Source organism: Siphateles boraxobius, unplaced genomic scaffold (assembly GCF_051911475.1).
Source record: "Siphateles boraxobius isolate OS27281-9 unplaced genomic scaffold, OSU_SipBor_1 24, whole genome shotgun sequence".
NCBI lineage: Eukaryota > Metazoa > Chordata > Actinopteri > Cypriniformes > Leuciscidae > Siphateles > Siphateles boraxobius.
In genome coordinates, this window is record NW_027508855.1 from 10771961 (window position 1) to 10791653 (window position 19693).

Here is a 19693-nt window from a genome sequence, read left to right on the forward strand (position 1 = left end):
CGCTGCATCCATCCCCTGAGAAAACAAAGGGCTGGAGAAGTCAAGAGAGACGCCTGTATATGGGGAGCAGGGCCGGGGCAGCCACAAGGGGGGGGCGGCGGCAAAAATGCTTCCACACAGCTGAGTTATGCAGCAAGTGTCTGGGGCTTGGGAGAGCGGAGGCATTTCAAAGCTTTGAATGCACTTTTATGATCCAGACTCGGAGGAGACAGGTTGTGTGGAGAACACACAAGATCAGCGGCGGCTGTGTTTGCATGGACATAATGGACAGTAAACAGTGCCGGCGGAGATGATACGGTTACTGACGGACAGAGCATCATCAAAACAAACAGCTCTTTTTATCAGCAAGCTGGGAAACTTCACAAATATTTAGATGGATAAATTGTTTGGCTAAACGAAACGGAAGAACATATCATGACAAAAAGAAAGCTACTTTAAGAACCTTTTAAAGGGATAGTTCACCCAAAAATGAAAATTCTGTCATCATTTACAAACCCTCGTGACTTTCGAAAACTCTATGACTTTTTCTTCTGCGAAACATAAAAAAGATATTTGATGTACAAGATGTTTTTTGTCCATATAAAGTCAATTGTCATCAAAACAGTTTGATTAACAACATACTTTGTAACCAAGTACACTTTAAGAAAATAAGTACACGTGGAACGTAAAAATAAATAAATAAATAAAATAAATAATACTATCATATCCTTTATGCTGGTACTTTTCACAGTTCAAATCCTGTCTACAATATCCAATTGAATATGTTTTGACAAGGAAATACATCATAAATGAGTTTTGGAATCTTGTTATGCTGTCTTTAAACATTTTATAAGCCATATAAAAAGCTCACTCTGTCTAGACTATCTGATTTAAGTTCCTTTTCCACTTTTCTTTTCTCTTTCTTCTGAATTAAATAAAGATATACATATTAACTGGTCTGAATCTGTGGTAACCAATGGATACTCCACATGAGAAGTTCTGCACCACCTTTTCTGCCTTGGTTGGAAGTCCTGCATGGCGAAAACATGTTTTTCTGGAGAGGAAATTCAATGGAGCTTCTTCCCTGAGCGGCCCTTTGGCGAAACCCCTATCGAGTAGCACCGTTCTGTGCATCACTGCGCCCAGCCAACCATGTCTGGAGCTCTCAGCCCGCTGGATCGAGTTTCCTCTGGTGGGGACCCGAACACCTCATCCTAATTGGGAGAAGGGGGCCAAGAGGAGGCGAGGGCATCAGCACAAAACAGAGCGATTCAATATGGGGTGAAACCGTAAAGTTCCTGAGAACCGATTACCATTTTGTCTTTGAGTAAGACGCCTGACCTCATTTTGCTCCAGGGGGATTGTTCTTGCAATTAGTGTACAGTGAGTCACTTTGAATTAAAAATGTCTGCTTAATGCCAAATAAGCAATTAAAAGAAGCATGTTTGAACTAATATTAAGTACCTCGCTTCATCGTAAAAATGTTAAGAGGCTCTGCACTGTTTTCCTCAACTCACTAGTTTTATACTTCTTAATGCCTCCAACAAGGCAGCACTTCATTAACAGCGAGAGTCTTTTAGGCAGAAATGCCTGCTGGTTTTGTGATAAAAATGAATCCGTGGCTTTGTTTTAAAAGCTCACATGAAAGGTTTGCATTGATTTCTCAACTGTCTGCTGTTCGACATGAAAAAATAATCTCTCCACATAATTAGCTGCGTTTACTACAGCAAGTATCACTATTACTATCATTCAAACTTGTGGTTAGAAGTTTGTTCAAACCATTATTAGACCAAAGTGTCATAGACATGAATGATACCTCAAATCATGTGATGTGACTTTTCTAAACTATTAGACTTACAATTTTCACCTGGTGGACAATTAGGCAGTCAAAACACCATAGAAACCACCCAAAACACCTTAGCAACTGCGTAAGACACCCTCGAAACTGCATGGCATATTCTCAAGCTCTATAATAGAGCTTGCTTAGCGGAGAGATTCTGATTCCTATGCCTCACAGGACACATATAATGTTAACTTTTGTAAGCGGCATGTTTGTTCTAATGTCCCTGTTTTTTTCCCACTACTGTTTTGCCCTTGAGCGAGGCAATGAACTCACATGTTTGCTCCAAGGGCGCCTGAACACAGCGATTCTGCATCTCCTGGTCTAAACCCATGACCTCAAAGTGCAATGACCTTTCCGAAAGAACGGAGACCACCCAGTGACCTCCCTCTACTAAAATAAAGGTTAAAGCGAGTCACGTGGACTTTTTTCCGTCTAGTAAAACACACCAAATGGGCCAACGGGTTAGATGAGAGCGAACGAGCAGAGGACCGGAGGGATATCAGGTAAAACCAGCAGCCTGATTTTACAATCACCTCACCATCTGCATGTTGCTCATCTATCACTCGCTCTCTGACAGATTAGATTTCTAATATTGTGCGCATTCAGAAAGCTTCGGTTTCTCCTTAACAAAGAGAACGAGTCCGTTATGTTCCCCCCGTTCGCTCTTTTTCAGAGTGGTCTCCACAGTGCACTCTCAGATACCAGCACACAATGCTGCTCAGGTCTGGCTCGGATTTAAAAGATTAATAGCCCTCTGTCGTGACAGAAATGCAATCGTCTGAGTTCTCTGTGACAGCAGGGAGGGGGACGTGCAAAAAAACGGCGAGTGTGAAAACCGAAAGAGAGAGAAACTATTGTCCACGGTCACAAACGCAGCTGATGAGGACTGATTGCTATCGCTACTCTCCAAAGTTTGCCTGTCAATCAAAGCCAGCAACATCAATGGGACGAATTTGAATGATAAAACGAAAAGTCACAAGCAGCAGCATTTCGCTTGTCACCGGGGTTAGCTAACGTGTCGACGTGAAGGAGAGGGGAGGGGAGAAGTTTGCACAGAAATTGGGTTTTGCCGAAAAGATGCCATCTCTGCCCTTCAATCATAACACAAAGCGTTACCACCGAGCGTTTGCTTAACAATCCCAGATTCAATACATAGCACAAGTCTGTCACTTGCACGCAAGACAGAACAGAATGGGCCTGGCGCTGCAAGACATGTCGTAAGTGACACTCAATGGGAGAGTTTCATGGCTTGTCTCTGCTCCATCAGTGCGGATCAATCAAGCATTCCCCAATAACCAGCAGCTGTCACCTCGCAGGAAACATCAATCAGATGTCGTTCAAAAATAAAGATTGTAATTAATCTTAGAAAAGAACTTATAAGAGTTAGTCGATCCACACGGGACCAATCAAAAATATACTTTAAGCATGCGATCACAACCATATGTCACAGGAAATTCAATTCCCTCCGTCAAGAACTTGGAGCTTCGAAGATCAAAAACCCTTCAAAAACATCACTGGTCCAACATCTAGAGGAATTGATGTAAAAGTGTATGATAAATGTTTGATGAGCAGTGGATTTGAACCTAGAGATGGGGCCAAAGAAAGCGAGAAAGTACATTTTGAACAGCTGTTCTCACTACACTCCGTTCCCAGGAGAAATTCTCCTCCGGTCTTCTTGTTCTTCCTCCCTCTCGCTCCCTTTCAGGCCGAGGACCTCAAAGCCTTTCTCCTCACATCAGAAAACTGACTGCTTCAATGTGGTTCCTTTCAGCCTGATTCTCCCATTTACTTCCACCATGACTAGAAGGATGAGGAGGAAAGAGAGTGACAAGATGAGCGAGGGAGAGGGAGGGAGAAATAGAGTGAGATATATCCCTGCAGGCTCTCGTCAGTTCCAGGCCATTAGCTCTCCCTCACTAGGACTTTGTTTACAGGCGGACATAAATAGAATTCTCCTCCTTTATCTGAAGCGCCATCCTGTGCCACTGATGAGGGATGGGGCTTCAGACCGGAGCCTCTCAGACAAGCGGTCAAGAAAAAGGCGCTATGATCTAACAGCCAAGAGATAGTGGGCATTAAGAACTGGTCACACAGGGCTCGTCTTACCGTGAGGGGGAAGAGCTTCACGTATTCACAAAAGAGCGCAATGCGCCACACTAACTAATGGTAGAGGATGTCACCTACACAGAAACTTGCAGACTGTAACTAACTTTAGGTGGAAACTAGGAGTCACAACTGAAAACTTTTAGAAAAAACAATTACACTATCTTGGGAACTTGAAATGAGAGTATGATCTGAGTATTTAAGACTTTTCATCTAGTGGTTTATTTGAATGGTCCTTTAAAGGGAATTGGTTAAAAAGTTATTAATCAATTCATCACTCAGATCAACTGATTGTTTTCGAGTAGTGAAATATATTTTGTTGAATAAAAGAAAAACTAGCATTGAAAATGTATTTTATCATTCGCTTCAATGAACAGGTTAAAAAATGACTAACTGATTAGTCACACTGGAATAATTTTATTTAATTTTTTAGCAGTAAAACAAGTATTCAAAACCGTTGTTTTTAAATTAGTTACAGACTGCCAGATGTTGCTTTTTTATGGTCGCAAAATATTGTTCACATAATTTGTTCAATATGAAAAGGTTGATTTAGAAAAAAAATTAAGAAAATGGATTGCACAACATTTTCACAACATATTCCCTTTAGTTTAATTGTGTTTTTTTCTGATGCCTTCAAATAAGTTTTATAGATTGCGTCTATAAAATGTTGCGTTATTTGTAGCCCTAACAAGTAACTAATTTCATTGTTACAGTTACAGTTCGACAAAATTATTAAAAAGAACAGATTCAAAAGTTTCAGACATTACTACGGGACAAAGAACCGCTCCACAGATTAATGCGGAGTACCCCTTTAAACCACTTTCTATTAAAAACGTTCTGAAAATGATATAAGTTGACAGCATTACTTGGAAATCGGGATTAAACATGAAAAATCATACAGAGAGAGAAAAAAAAAAAGAGAAATATTAGGAACCATCTGCTGCTCACATCTCTGCACATTATTGGTAAACAGGCACAGAGGAATTGTGTGTGCGCATGTTTGGTGTAAAAGCACATAGCGATGCTCCGACACACTCTCATATTCCTCCGAGAGAGACAGACACACGCGCAGACAGACTACTCCAGCTACACTTCCACAGTTACTGCCCACAGCAGAATCTGATTGGCTGAGACAAGATGACAGCTGGACAGATGTTCCAGAGGAGGCACACATGGGAGGTTAGAACGTGTGCGCTGTGTTTTCAGCATGTCTGCATTCTGACTCCATGAACAGGAGAGCTGTCACAGCCGGTCTCACAGACGGATCCCATGGAATCGGCACAGAGTCGCTTGAGCGAGGGACAGGATGGGGAGACAAAACTGTAGAACATATCCAAACCTTCCAAAACCACACCCGTCGACTGCAATTTCATACGCCAGTCATGTGGATTTTAATGTGAAATGCAAATCAAATGATAATGGCTTACTTTAAAACTAGCCCTGCATTTAAGCCAGCATCTCATTTGTTTCTGATCTATGAACCGTCAAAGAGTTCAGACTGATATTTATCAATAATTAAACCATATCCTCTAACCATTACCTATCAATATAAATAACTTGTGTAGATTCAAACACAAGACAGATAACAGATCAGCAAATGTGCCCAACGAAGAATAGTAAACCATCACCAGTTCAAAGTTCTGTTAACTCAAACTGCTAGGCCAAGCTACACTCAGAATAAGCCTAAACAAATACAATTCTGAAGCAGTGTATATTACAATTCACAAATTAACATTTCCAGCAGTAAACCACTGAAGAATCTGCTTATTTGAGATGGTTTAAACTGCAATTAAGGTGTTTCCAAGCCCAAAAGAAATCAAAACTGAAATGTCAAATTAAAAGCAAGAGATCCTTGATTTTTAACCAGAGTCTAAATTAGGCTTTGAGGCTCTCGGGAAGCTCGAAATTAATTTCATCCCAACCTGGAGAAGCAAGAGGAAAGTCTTCAAAGCTGGAGAGATAATTGGCCACACACAAATTATGCCTGAAACTCGGCACAAGCTAAAAGAACATCAATGACTTTCGTTAGGAAAAGGCAGTGTGTAAATTGGGGTCAGGCTCAAGAAGCACACATGCACGTGCAATCACGCATACAGCGGAGGTTGCATATGTGGGGTTTTATAAACAATAAAAACTCTTTTGAAAGCCTCTCCTGTCTACCTTCTCGGCAAGCCAGGTCTGGAGATAAAACACTCGGCTTTGGGCCAACCATATCTGCCAGACCTCTCATCTCCCTTGAGCGGTGCAGGCAGTTCATTAGTCCGTGGAGGGTCAGCAGTTCTGAGAAGGGTCTGTCTGGGTCCCGCGGTACTACAAACCACGACCCTGCAGGTTATGCCTACTACTACAACAAGTTACGCCTCCAGTGAAAAAACAAGTGTGGATGTCATAAACTAAAACAATCTTTTGAAGTAAATTATTTTATGTTTTATGTATGAAACGTATGGTGTAAGGCTAACTTAGGCTATATTGCTTTCAAATCTTATGAAGTAGGAAATAAAAGTGATTAGTAAAACATGAAATAAATTATATAATCAAATTAACCCACAAACCTAAACCTTACCCTAAACATACCATTTCCATAAAATGAAAATGAACTGTAAATTTCACAATTTAAAAACAAACAGGATGACTTACGGCGTCTGGTGATCTATGTAACACAATCTGTATGCCGTATCATTAGGTAAAAAGCGAGGAAAGTGAAGTAGAAGAAGAGCGGTACTATTGACAACATCAGCGTATCCAGAGGGAGGGCCTCTGATGACATCATTAGTTACTGTTTCACTGTAGGAGGCGTAACTTCTAGTAGGGGCGTGGTTTATAGAACTGCGGGACACAGTCGCATACACTTGGCAGTTCCACCAACCTAATCAAAATGTTGATAAAACTTAAGTCCACAAAAATAACACAACAAATAAACCAATATTGGTGCCATGTCCTCATCACTCTGCAGCAGTTGTTATATCAAGGACAAAAGTTTTCTGGGAAGAAGTCATCAACAGTTTTTTGAGTAAGCAGTAACTGATCAACATGGCTGATAATGCAAAATTACTTTGAAAAGATAGCCATTTGTGCATTTTAGATATACAAACCAATTAGTTTTGAACCTGTTTGTAATTAAACAAACCAATGAACTGACATGCTAATCGAAAGATTCCCCAGTGCTTTTCTACAAATAAATATGGATTTCAATAAGGGAATCTTTTCATTGAAACAAACAGCTCAAATGAATCAATAAACAAAAATGCTTAATTAAATTTTGTTTCCATGATTTTGCGGGGGGCTTTTTAATTATTTAGGGGTTTGAATGAGTAAAAAAAAAACAAATGCAGAAACCCAAAAAAGCGATTTGGGTTAATGGATCAAGTTAATGGACAATAAAAGGTACCGGGACATGACGCCAGCTGAAATCTAATCCACACAAGAACTACAGCATCTACCATCTCAGGCTGACAGTACCAAATTAATGCAATTCTAGAAATATTTCTATTAGTCTCATAGCAAACGGGCAGTACACGAACGCCCGGCTTCTCATTCACCTGCCCGCCATTAGGCAGGTTTCAGAGGATTACAGAAAACACATAATTATACATGACATCTTTGAGAGATAAAAGTGATTACGATGGATAAAAGGTTGGTGGAGGGCGACTAAAAAGTGCTTAGCAACCAGTCATTATCCCTCCCCCTAAGGAGAGCGAGGTGACGTCCATCCGTATACCCCCCCCCCCCCCCAAACAAATACAAACAGTGATAAAAAGTGGCGCAATAGCTCTTGACACACAAATAGGTTAACACAATAAAGCAGCCTATGCCCGGCTCACTCGAGGGAGGAAAGCAATTCCAGCAGCAGGCAGGAGGTAATAAAGCAGGAGGTTTGTGTGTGTCCATCCAGTCTTAGTCCTGAGCTCCTGTGCTCAAGCAGAGGAAGGCATGCAGAAAAGTAGACGCCCGAGGGCCTAATATCACTGTTGGTTTAGAACCTTTTGACAAGAGCAATAACACTGAGAATGGCAGAAACCCCAGCCTACAGCAGCGGAGCGCTGTACAGAAATAATGGCGTTACATTAGAGGCTTGTGTGCACTTAGCTGTTCGCCACTGTCTCTGAACAATAACATTAACATGGGGGAAAAGCCCTATGCAACGGGTTTTTCAATCACAAACCTATCGAAGGAGTGAGATATTGTATTCCGACCCATTAACGTCATCAACAATTAAACATCTACGCCTGGCAATGTGTGATACAAATCTCTAGAGTTTTTATTATAACACGTTGCATTCCCAGCACACAGCGTGAAGTCGCCAGCAGGGGTGTGGGATTGCTAATCGCAAACGGCCGAGGCCGAAGGCATTGTTTCCTGCAGTCGGTGGAAATTTCATTACCTCTCGAATACACTGCAAGCTGACTAACTGCCTTTATGAAACGCACGCCGTGAACAATATAGATTGCATAGTATTTGAAGAGATTCATGGCAATCTAAGTCGCCGCCAATGGCACTTTTGTTCATTGTCACTCGCATTCAAAGGAACAGAATCAACCTTTGTATTTGTGGCCAAGGTTAAGAGTAATTAAAAGTGTTCAACTTTCAACCACACCAAATGACAAAACCCATATTCCCTGGCAGTAAACTAACAGGATTTGTAAACAGGTCCCAGTCTAAAGGCTCTCACTATATTTTAATAGCCTTAATATGTTGGAAAAATAACGAAAGCAATGTTGTTAATGTTAATCAAACAACAAAGGATAAAAAGTTGAATCACTCACAGCTCTTTAAAATCAGGGTATATTTAATTCATACAGTGAAGACTAAGCAGTGTTTTATTTTTTTACATTAGTCTTATTTAACAACAGAAATTGAATAATCAAAAGTAGGCTATTTATATTGACACTGAAGTTAAAAATGACACTTTATGTAATGCTACGGTAAAACACTGCTGTTCATTTTCAGAAGTTGTAGGGATGCTTTCTTCTCACAAAAACATTGTGAAACATGTATGTTGGTTATATTATTCTCAGTTTTAAAATATATTAAACACGCATTATTTAGCGAGTTATCGCAGATCACATTTTTCTTCAATATCGTGCACCCCTAATACCCTGATACAAAAAATATTTTGAAGAATGTGAAGAAAAAAAAGGGCTGCTCAACTCCAAAAGGGGCAAAAACATTTTTTAAATGAGTTTGAATTGAGATAGCAAACAGGGTGCAAAATTGTAGCTCGGATTTTAATGTAATGAAATTTGAAAATAGTATTTTTTTACTAGACATGCAAAGTTTGTTAAGACAAAACTTGAATGTGGACAAAACACTGATAAAGTTTTTAAAAGAAAGAAAAAAAAGTCTAAAAAATCTAATTTAGACGTTTATAGGCCTTATGGGTGGAGAGAACAGCACATAGATATGCTTTTTATTGTATGTAAAAGTGCAATACAAACATTCATTAAAACGTCGCTTTTTGTGAGGGTGTGATTTTTTTTTTTTTGGTGAACCATGCCTTTAAGTAATGGAGAAAAATATAGTCTAAACACCACAGCTTTGGATTGCAACGATGGTTTCATTACAGCATGTCACAATGATGAAATGAACCATGGGACAGTATGAGAGTCAGGATATTACCCAAATCTTTTGCAAAAATGGGGTAAAGAACAAAGATATCTGCAAAAGCATATAACAGAGCTACACTGAAAGCATTTCACTGATTTATGCTGGCAGAGAAACAACAGTGAAGGGAGTACAAAGAAACCAACTGAAAACACTAAGCCGTAACTCATGGAAATTGAACTGCTCCCTTTACAAGGAGAAACAGGATGCACTATGAATTTTCCAGAAACAATTATTTAAAAAAAATAAAAAAACACACTCCCGTAATTCTCAATGACTGATGCCCAAGCAAACTTTTCAGTCCTTTAGGAGCAGCGAGCAGGGCCACTTTCCCAGCATCACCCACTGTCCACCATCAGGAAATCAATTTACCCAGGAGGCCGATTACACAGCCGTTTGTTTTTAGGGAGAACAATTTGTCCTTCAGAGTAGCACTCTTTGAATATGATTCCTGTTTCGCTAGTGTGATTAGCTATGAAGCAGAGAGATGTGAAGCTGTACACCGCTTAATCTGCCGTCCTTCCACTGCATTCAGAGCCATTAAATGACAAACATGCCACAGGTATCTCTCTAAGCCTGAAGGGGGGAAAACAGCTCCTTCGAATGCTCAAAGAGAGTTTGATGGGACTTTTAAGTGTTCAAGAATATACTCAAAATTCACTTTATTTCACATTTCTCACAGGGAAATAATACAACAGGCTTTTCGGCTCGCAAGCCAAACTTTCCAAAACAAAATTAGCTAATTCCAATGCTTTGAGAACTACAGAGAAAGCAAAAACCGTCCATAAGATTTGTGAAATCATCCTCTCCTTGAAGTTGCAGAGATGCCAGAGAAGGAAAGACCTCGGAACGGCTAAATCAACAAGCTGCAGCCCAGCAGCGTCTCATTTGGATGAGGATAAAGCTGGTGAAATTGAAACTGCAGCAAAGGAAAGGTCAAGTAAACAACAACAACACAAGTTATCCTGAAATTCCATTTAGAGTGGCGCATCTTGACACCATTTCCATGCTTGGATTTTCTTCCCGACACTTTTAATCAACATCACTAACGAAAGCAACATGGGCTGTGCCTTTTATGTAGCGACAGGGGAGAAAGGAATGCCATAAAGAAGAAGGAATCAAACAGCCTCCACCGCAGGTGTTGCGCATTAACAGATGTTGGGAACATTAGCATTGTACGAACGGCTAGGGGAATGGAGTGGGGGAGAGAGGATAGAAATTGTGGATTACCAGGGGCACAGATATAATAGCTCTTCCGGAACAATGGCACCTCCTTAACACTCAATACTCGCAGGAGGAGCTCTGTAGGAGAGCAGCGAGACAGGAGCATTCACAATCCATTCACCGCACTTTCACAACTAACAAAGACATTTTCTTTTGACACTCTTTTCTATTCTATATTTCTCAGCAGCCACGGTAAATTGGTCTATTCATTTTTCAAAGTACCAGTGATTTAAAAAAAAATGCACAAGATGGAGACCCATTCTTTTGGTGAAGGTAAAAGGAACCAGTAAGTTTAGACACTTTTTGTGTGTGCTACTCTGGGTACCAGGGCTTCCATTTTGAACAATACCATGGGCGACAGCTGAAAATGGGACAAGGTCGACATCATCCCCGTCTCACCCCACAACCTCCCCTAACCTGGGTTAAAATTCAACTGAACCTCAAAAGAAGACAAACGATGGCAATGACCTCTTGAACATTACCAGAAAAGAACAAAAAGGGAATTAAACAGCACACAAATCCCATAAACAAAACCAATCACCTACATGTGCATGTTTCCTTCATACGTGAACTTACTATACTTCAATCGTCCCTTCAAAACTAGCATTTAAGAACGAGGCCATGCCCCAAGCCTTGAGATATAGAGAGATGTTTGCACCTAATGACCCACTGTTCGGACGCTACACAGAGATAAGTTCAAGGACCATGTCCTGCCCCATCCACCAACTAACTGCTCTACCAACCCACCCGAAAAAAAAGGAATGGGGGTTAAACGAAAGAGTGCTTGTATTAGGCAACATGTTCATCTCAGCTCTGAAAGATGTGTTACTGTAAAATCCTATGGTTAAAGAACAGAAAAAAAGCATGTGTATGCAGGCTACTCACTGTTATAAATTTCTAGACAGAAAGGTTTCATTATACGACCACGGAACTATTAGGACTATACTAGCTGAGACAATACCTAAAAACAGATTAATATATAAGGCAGGAAATTAAAGTTTTGCTAATATAACGATATTCATGAGCGAAGCCCTCGCTCTCCCTGGTTTTAATAAGAAAACGGTCGAGTGATTTCACCTCATGGCCATCAATCAATCAATCTACATACTTATCTCTATATTCAAATGAACAGCGCACACTTCTTTAATAATATCCTTCTGAAAATTAAACTATCCATCAACATCTGCGGCAGAGGCAGAAACGGTGAAACGGGTACGAGTTTAACTTCACACCTCTGAAAATTCACTCCTTATTTAATCTCATTAAGATCTTTGCCGCTCAATAAGGTAAGCAGAGGTTGAATTGAGCCCAAACAGCATTTCTCCATCAAGAGAAACCTTTCTGCTGACGGTGGAACAATAAACTGTTTTTTTTTTTTTTTTTTTTGGATGGCTTACAGGGCATGAAATCCTTCCAAAACATCTTGCCATCAGTTTTCTATCGTCAAACTCTTCATAATGACTTTGTGTGGAAAAGTACCTACAGCACACAAGGAAAAATGCAAGTTTGACTCAAAACTAATAATGTGTGCAAATGTGATCGAATCAGATGTGGAAAAGTCAACAAAAACAAGAAACTGACAAAACGGAAAAATTAAATAAGCTATGAAAAATGAGAAAAAATGCTAAGACAATTCAGTGACCTAAATATTAGACCATACCATCTCGCCACCAGCTATCTCCACCTCTCCCCCACGCACGCTCGGCTCAGTTGAGATTAGCATTATGCTGGAAGCTCTATTTGTTTAGGTGAGATCGAGCCACAGAGCTAATACCGGGCCAATTTGCTCAGCGGGTCACGGATGTGCAGCAGGAGTAGGAAATGAGGCAACTCTGGCCCCCGGAGATGAACCTTTCCACTCGTACATCACTGAATGTTTTATTCAATAGAGTGGTGAGCATACTCCTTGACAGGTGCTGTCTCCACGGGTGGAGGGAGTCGCAACCCTCAGAGTGAGGGACTCTGCTGGGGTAATGAGGCTGCCAGGCCCCGAGGAAGACCACATGCTGGAGCCGAGCTAAGAGCCAGAGCCCTAAGCCTCCAGAGTGATGACTTGCAGAGTGGAACGTCCACCATGGAGCAGGGGGCCAATCGCATTAGTCAGAGCAGCGGAGAAATGACGGGGGGCCTCGTGAGACTTAAATTGTGATGTATGGGGGAGATAAAAAACTCTCTTTTCTGACAGAAAATCAATATGTATACTCACACCGGTCTAAATTTAAAAGTTTTTTTTTAATCAGCTACTTATTATGCAATGTTAAACTACTTGGACTGCCTTTAAGAATAAAGTAATATTTAAAAAATGCCTCAGTTCAGGCTGTTTTGCATTAGATATTGATTGTCTAAGGACAAACATATCTTAAGCATAAAAAGCATCTCCAGCTCTTAAGATTTAAGGTGCCAAACACTCTTAAAAAATAAAGGTTGCAAAATGTTTTTTTGCAGCAATACCATAGCATAACCATTTGGGGTTCTCCAAAGAACCATTTGGTGAATAGAGTTAACCATTTTTTCAGAGTGAAGATTTTAATAATCTAAATCTAAAGAACCTTTTTCCATTAAAAAAGAAACTTTTGTGTTATAGAAATATTCTTTGAATGCTATAGGTTCTTCATGGAAACACTGATACCGATAAAAAACCTTAGTTTAGGACATTCAGGGTGGGCCAAACCCACCCAAGTAACCTGGGGGAAAAAAACTTTTTGCCAACTATTGTTGTTAATCTCAGAAAGACTGCAAATAGTGGGTTAAAGTCTCTGATAATAAAAACACAACATTTGTTTAGGCCACTGATCTGTCTTCTTGGACAAATAAAACCCGGGCTGCAGTTTATCCAGTATCATAGGGTTCACCGATTAGATTTCATAGAGATAGGATATGCAAAACGTCAGTTCTTGGAAACTGCAAACGATGCATGGAGAAGGAACAGCTGACATCAGAGTGCTAGGATAATAGCTTTACATGAAAAGCCTGTTGACGCCCAAGCCCGCCATCCAAATGGGCCCTAAACAAAGCATTTTAATGAATCAAACTTTCCACACCTTGCCATGAGCCCCTCTTGAAAGTCAAGCATTTACCCAAAACATTTCAGGGGGCCAGTGCTCCTGAGGCAACCTGAGGTTAAGAGCCTTGCTTAAGGGCACAACTGTGATAACTTGAACCTAACCCTTCACTTACCAGCCCAGAACTTTAACCGCTAAAGCAACTGCACTGCTATTTAAACTAAGTAGTTAAAGATTAAGTCATAAAGGAAATCATTGACACACTCTGTGGTGAAACTAAGACGAGGAGGAGCTGGAAAAGACTTTCACACCTTTTATTCAGATCCTCTCGCCTGCCATCGTGTTGTAACCAGATTTTATGCTTTGAGCGCATTCATCCTGTCAGCGTACTCTTTAAAAACACCCATAGTGCACATCAAAGAGCGTCCTGGGGCCATTCAGCGCCCGACACCTCCGTTTTTACTGCACTTCCTTTATTTATTGCAGGTAAAACCTTGAAACAAAGGTTGTATGTTCTGTCAGGGGCCTAAAAGCCGCCACCCGATATTACTTCACACGATTAAATGACGACAAACGTGGAGCCTTATTCAGCTAATCATTGCTTTAAATCACCAACCAGTCAAAGGCGATTCTGTTGCTTATAGTCAAAGTTGCCACAACGCATTATGCATTGTAGAGATTTCACTAGTTGCACTGTAACTGTAGGCTACACTTATTTGATAATTTAACGCTCAAATGGAGTTTAACTGTGTAGGCTATCCTACATTGTCATGTTTTTTTTTTCAACAACAACAAAATCACTAGGCTATAGTCGCTAAAGTTGTTGTTATCATGATAAAACTGTGGTAGGTATTAACCACAGTTGCTATTTAAAAAATATATAATATTTTTAACAATACGTTTTTAAAGGATACAACATTTTTGTAAGGGCACTACATTAATCTACTGTATAGCCTACTGCGACTTGATTGAGGCTACGTCTCGAAGAGTGTTAAATTGTGACAGCTGCGAACTTAAAAACCAGTAAAAGCCTAATCATGGGTAAAACAATAGATCTTTAACATGCATATTTTCATTGAAAGATCAATTAAGGCTGAAATTATGAGTAGGGGAGAGTATATTTACCATAAATCGCTCTGTGGTGCTGACTAGATTTCCATGCAGGTTTGTGACGACAAGACTATGGGAACGTAAAGCGGCCGAAAGAACAGAAGAGAGCAAACGAAGGGGAACAATCAATAATATCTCATTCTGTTCTTAGAAGTGGAAAAATGTATAATCCCTGGTATATTCAGTTGACTTAGGCTATTATTAGTTCCTTTTATATGCGTTTTTCACGCGCGTAAAAAAAAAAGGAAAAGTCATCCAAAAACAGCTTCTTCTGCAGAATCGTTGGGCAGTTTTTGCTTGCCTTTAGGTTAAAATTTCTTGTTATCTTTTAACGAATCCGATCTGTGTTTGTGTTAAATAGGCGACAGCGGGTCAAGTGAGGAGCTGTTCACCAAAAAACACCGTCTGTCAACTGCGCTCCGTTAACTGCGTTTGGAACTATCGTAAATGATTCCGTCGGTCTGGATTTTTCTTTACCCGTTTACTTACTGGAATAATCTCCGAGTAAGGCTTAGTAGCAAATTGCAAACTCCAGTAATAACGACAGCTTTTCTGCTGACACGAATCCGATAAATAAATAAGTGCTTTGCCAATTAAATAAACTGCGATTCGCAACGTCCTTAAATCCAAAACAGCGAACAGACTTTGGCGTATGCAATCAAGAGGAATGTTTATCCACGGAATATACTAGAAAGCCCTCGTTGTGTTTAAGACGATATTCCTTGAAAAGAAGAGCAGGTGCGGGCATTTAGTATACGCCGTTTAATCCTGGGGAAAAGAGAAATCACCGTTCACTTCCAGCGGTTTTCTTCATCCCCTTGCTCGGAAACCTTCCGTCGCGATTTCAACTCCGACGTCCGTCTAATTATTCCTCTGAAGGAGTCCAAAGGTTGCAGCTCTTGTTCATATTAATATCAAGCACGAATGAATGACCTTAAATCAATAATTTGTCTATATTCCGCGTCTCTGTGACTCTCTTATAGGCACTGCGCCTCACCCCCTGCGCCGGGCTGCCGAGACTGACAATAACCCGGAACGGTGCAGACTCTCACGGCTCCACCGACCGCCCACCAGCCAATCAGCGCAAAGGGGGAATTTAAATATTCCCACGGGTCGGCCAATCATGGGTAATTGAGGGCTGTTACCACGGTGACGCTGTCAGCGTCCAAACGTCAAGTTTATTATTTGAGAAATTATAAACGCTCAGGGACTGGACAGTGATCTTGTGAAACTGGGGACGGGTTTAACAACGGTTATAGGCACCCGCGGCAACCAATAACAAAAAAAGTTGAAATATTTATTGACATAGGCCTACACAACATGGTCAGTTAGAAATATTTTTATAGGCTAGTATATTTTGACTCCATAAAGGCTGTGTTCTCAAACATTTGTAGGCCAGTAGCCCAATTGTTATGTGGTAAAGTAGGCTGTGAGCCATATGACCTGCCTACTCGTTAATATCGAAGTAAGTTAGGCCTAGGCTACTACTAGGCTATTTAAAAAATAAGCAAAGTAGCCTACTAGAATATGGCTTGTATGCAGTTGCACCTCCGTCTTTTCTCGTTTTAAAATACTGCTTTTCAGCAAGTGGGAAATTTCCCACTATCAAACTTGAGCAAACACGTGCGGAATGTTAGTCGAGTCATCTGCCTATGGAATCAACAGATAAAATGCTCTCCCACACACATGTCATAGCTGGAGCTCAATTGATTACCGATGGATTGTTCTCAGAGAGATGAGATTGCATGGTTACCAGGTAAAGGAAAGAGTGGAAATGAAAGAAAACACAATAATTGGGCTACAGCTATTCTAATAATAATTATAATAATAATAGCTATATAATAAGCAAGATAAAAATACCTATTCTAATAATAGCTATTCTATTCTGTAAAAAGATAGTTCCATATTTTTCAAAGTATTGTAACCTCTCCCTTAAGCTTCAGTGAATCTGACTGTCTGACATTGAAAACATCAGAATTATATTAAGAAGGCCTATAGGATGTTCTTATAGGAAGAAGCTGATGGCCTAAGGAAGAATTTTGACAGGAGACTGCAGCTCTGACTAATGCCTTTCCATGCCTTTCACATCTGAAATCAGCCCAGCAGACATCCCTGTTGGGTCAGTGTGAAACTATTTTAGGTTTTAATCAGTATAAAGTAATATGATATGGAGTCTTGTTGAGAACCTAAAGATAAAAGGAGTTTTTTTTACCAAGGATACTTCACTCACTCACTCACTCACTCACTCACTCACTCACTCACTCACTCACACACACACACACACACACACACACACACACACACACACACACACACACACACACACACACACACACACACACACACACACACACACACACACACACACACACACACACACACACACACACACAAATACATTTTATATACTTTATTTGATTCCACATTACAAGTCAAATTTCATTAGGAATCATATATTTTGAATAATCCAACAGATTAAAACAAATCAGCACATTATTATAAATTATACAGTTCTAAGGGTACAGGAAGCATTGCCTTTTCGAAATAAACATACTTCCTATAATTGGTAAGATTGAACAGTACTTTGCCAACTGTTAGGCCCATTTTAGAAATCCCCTCAATGGAAAGTCCACGGATCGCCAGTCTGTGTACATGACCTAGACCGAACACTAGCACAATAAGCTGGTATTTGTACACAAGGTTCTCAATGACTGATATTTTAGAATCTTAGAGCTGTAAGAGTCCTCCATAAACAAGGCAAATGCACATGACACCTCAAATAGTGTAACTGTTTTGCCATTCTGAGAGATGTTAACAATAGCAGGTGTATTAGCAATTCCTACACACACACACACACGCACTCACGCACACACAATATCTTTAGTCTATGAAAAACTGGTTGTTTTGTCAGTTAAAGTACACTCAAAGCTCATTGTTTTAGACAAATAATTTGAGTATTAAAGTGGATTTGTGCTTGTCACAAGGCTAAGTTCATAAATGGGGCAAGTTGTGATGTTTCATATGTTGTAATTTAATATTGATTAAAATTATTGTTTATCAGAACAATAATTTGATATTTTTGTACTGTAAAGTTTCTCTTTGTTGTGTCAAGAGTTGTTTTGTGCTTTATTAACACAAAGAAGCATTTTCCTCTGAGAAAACATGCCCCACTACAGGTCAACATGTGTTTATTATTATTATTATTTTTTACATTGCAAACCCAGACAGCAAAATAATGTTGGCCCAGATCAGGGCCACATCTGGTGCATGTGGATTCCATGCGCACCAGATGTGAGCCGAAACAGGGCCATTGCTGTCTGGGAAGACTTAACGGTACAGAAATAAACTCAATACAGAGTAAACGTATGACAACTGGCCCTGGTCTCTCCAATGTTATTTGTGGACAAAATCAGTGCATGTGACTTACATGTTTCTGCTCTCTGATGGATGAGATTTTACTATACAGAAAGATTGTCTTAGTAAATAGCATTTATATGACTCACCAGCTTGCACAATGGCAAAATGTCCCATCTGTGCTTTGGATAAACTGCTCATTCTAACAAAACTGTCACTTGACATTTCTGCTGCATTGAGGAATTGAATCTGAACGGAGGCAACCCTCCTTTACCCTCTTCCTTGATCTTTCTCTCCTCATCTTGTCCTCAGCCTTATGTTTCGGTTTGTTCCTTTGGCGAAGTAGGGCAGTTTAATTGAGCAAGGTTCGAGTCTTCACAAACTGCAAGGTAACAGAAAGAAATCGATGGAAACAGAGGCATGGGGAAAAGAGATAACATTGATTTATCTGCCATCGATAGGGCTGGATCACTGAGTTCCACTGCCAGGTGAAACGTGTGCTGTCTGCCAACAGGACCTGAAAAGGTGTCAGGTGGTCAGAGGACACAGAAAGAGAATGAGGGAGCGAGAAAGAGAGAGATTGAGAGCGAGAAGGCTATGTGATGATGGAGAGCATGGAGGAGGGCAAGGGCAAATAGATATCAAGCTGAAAAAAAAGAGCTGCTGATGTGATCTGATGAGATTGAGAAATAGGGAGTCGGGTTTAGGGTCATAGGTATCACACACACACACATACACACACACACACACACACACACACTGCAGGTGGCTGATGCCGCTGTGTGGCCTCAGGCTCAGCAGTAAAGGTCAAAGAGAGATGCATGTTTTCCATGGAAGTCAGTAACACAAGTGCACTTAATTGTGGTGTTTGTTAATTTGAACACATTTAAAATGCAGAACCTCTAGAAATTATATTGACAGAGTGTTTGTCAATAGAAACTACCCATTTAAAAAGGATCCAAACTATCATTTTTTCATTTCAGTCCATATCAGTGGTATTATTCTCATCTTTTCAGACATGCCTTCTTCCAGGGTTGTGCACCATTCAGAATTGAATTGATAATACCATTTAAATTCAGGTCCTGAATTTGAATTACGATACCAAACATGATGCTGAATTACAATAGATGTTATCTATATAAAGTTATCGGTAACACTTTATTTTACAGTGTCCTTGTTGCATAATGTTACATGTCCTTAGTAATAACAGTAAATTATGCATAATTACATGCAACTAACCCTCAACCAAATCCTAATCCTAACCTAACCCTATAGATATAGTTGCTTAATATTACTGTGTACTTAAATATATAATTACACTGTAACAATTACACCTTAAAATAAAGTGTAATCAAGTTATCTATAGATAGATAACTTTTAATTACAATTCAGTCAATATGTCATTTCAATTTAAATTCCACTTTAACTTCTTGTGGGGTGTCCAATTCATTTTAAACTTTCACTAATAGATTAGTCC

At 40.0% G+C, this 19693-nt stretch overlaps 1 protein-coding gene across 4 annotated transcripts in view; it reads right to left on the reverse strand.

Moving 5' to 3' along the window:
- The window catches only part of fam222aa (family with sequence similarity 222 member Aa), a 117052-nt gene that overhangs the window by 44882 nt on the left and 52477 nt on the right, over positions 1 to 19693 (reverse strand). The window contains exon 1 of one of the 4 annotated variants that reach the window (XM_077241403.1): positions 14878 to 15883. The exons of 2 other annotated variants lie outside the window; for them this stretch is intronic. The gene's annotated coding sequence lies outside the window, so the exon portion shown is untranslated. Of the gene's footprint in view, positions 1 to 14877; positions 15884 to 19693 lie in introns of those variants that run through there. One more of the 4 variants, XM_077241406.1, reaches the window with a different exon arrangement.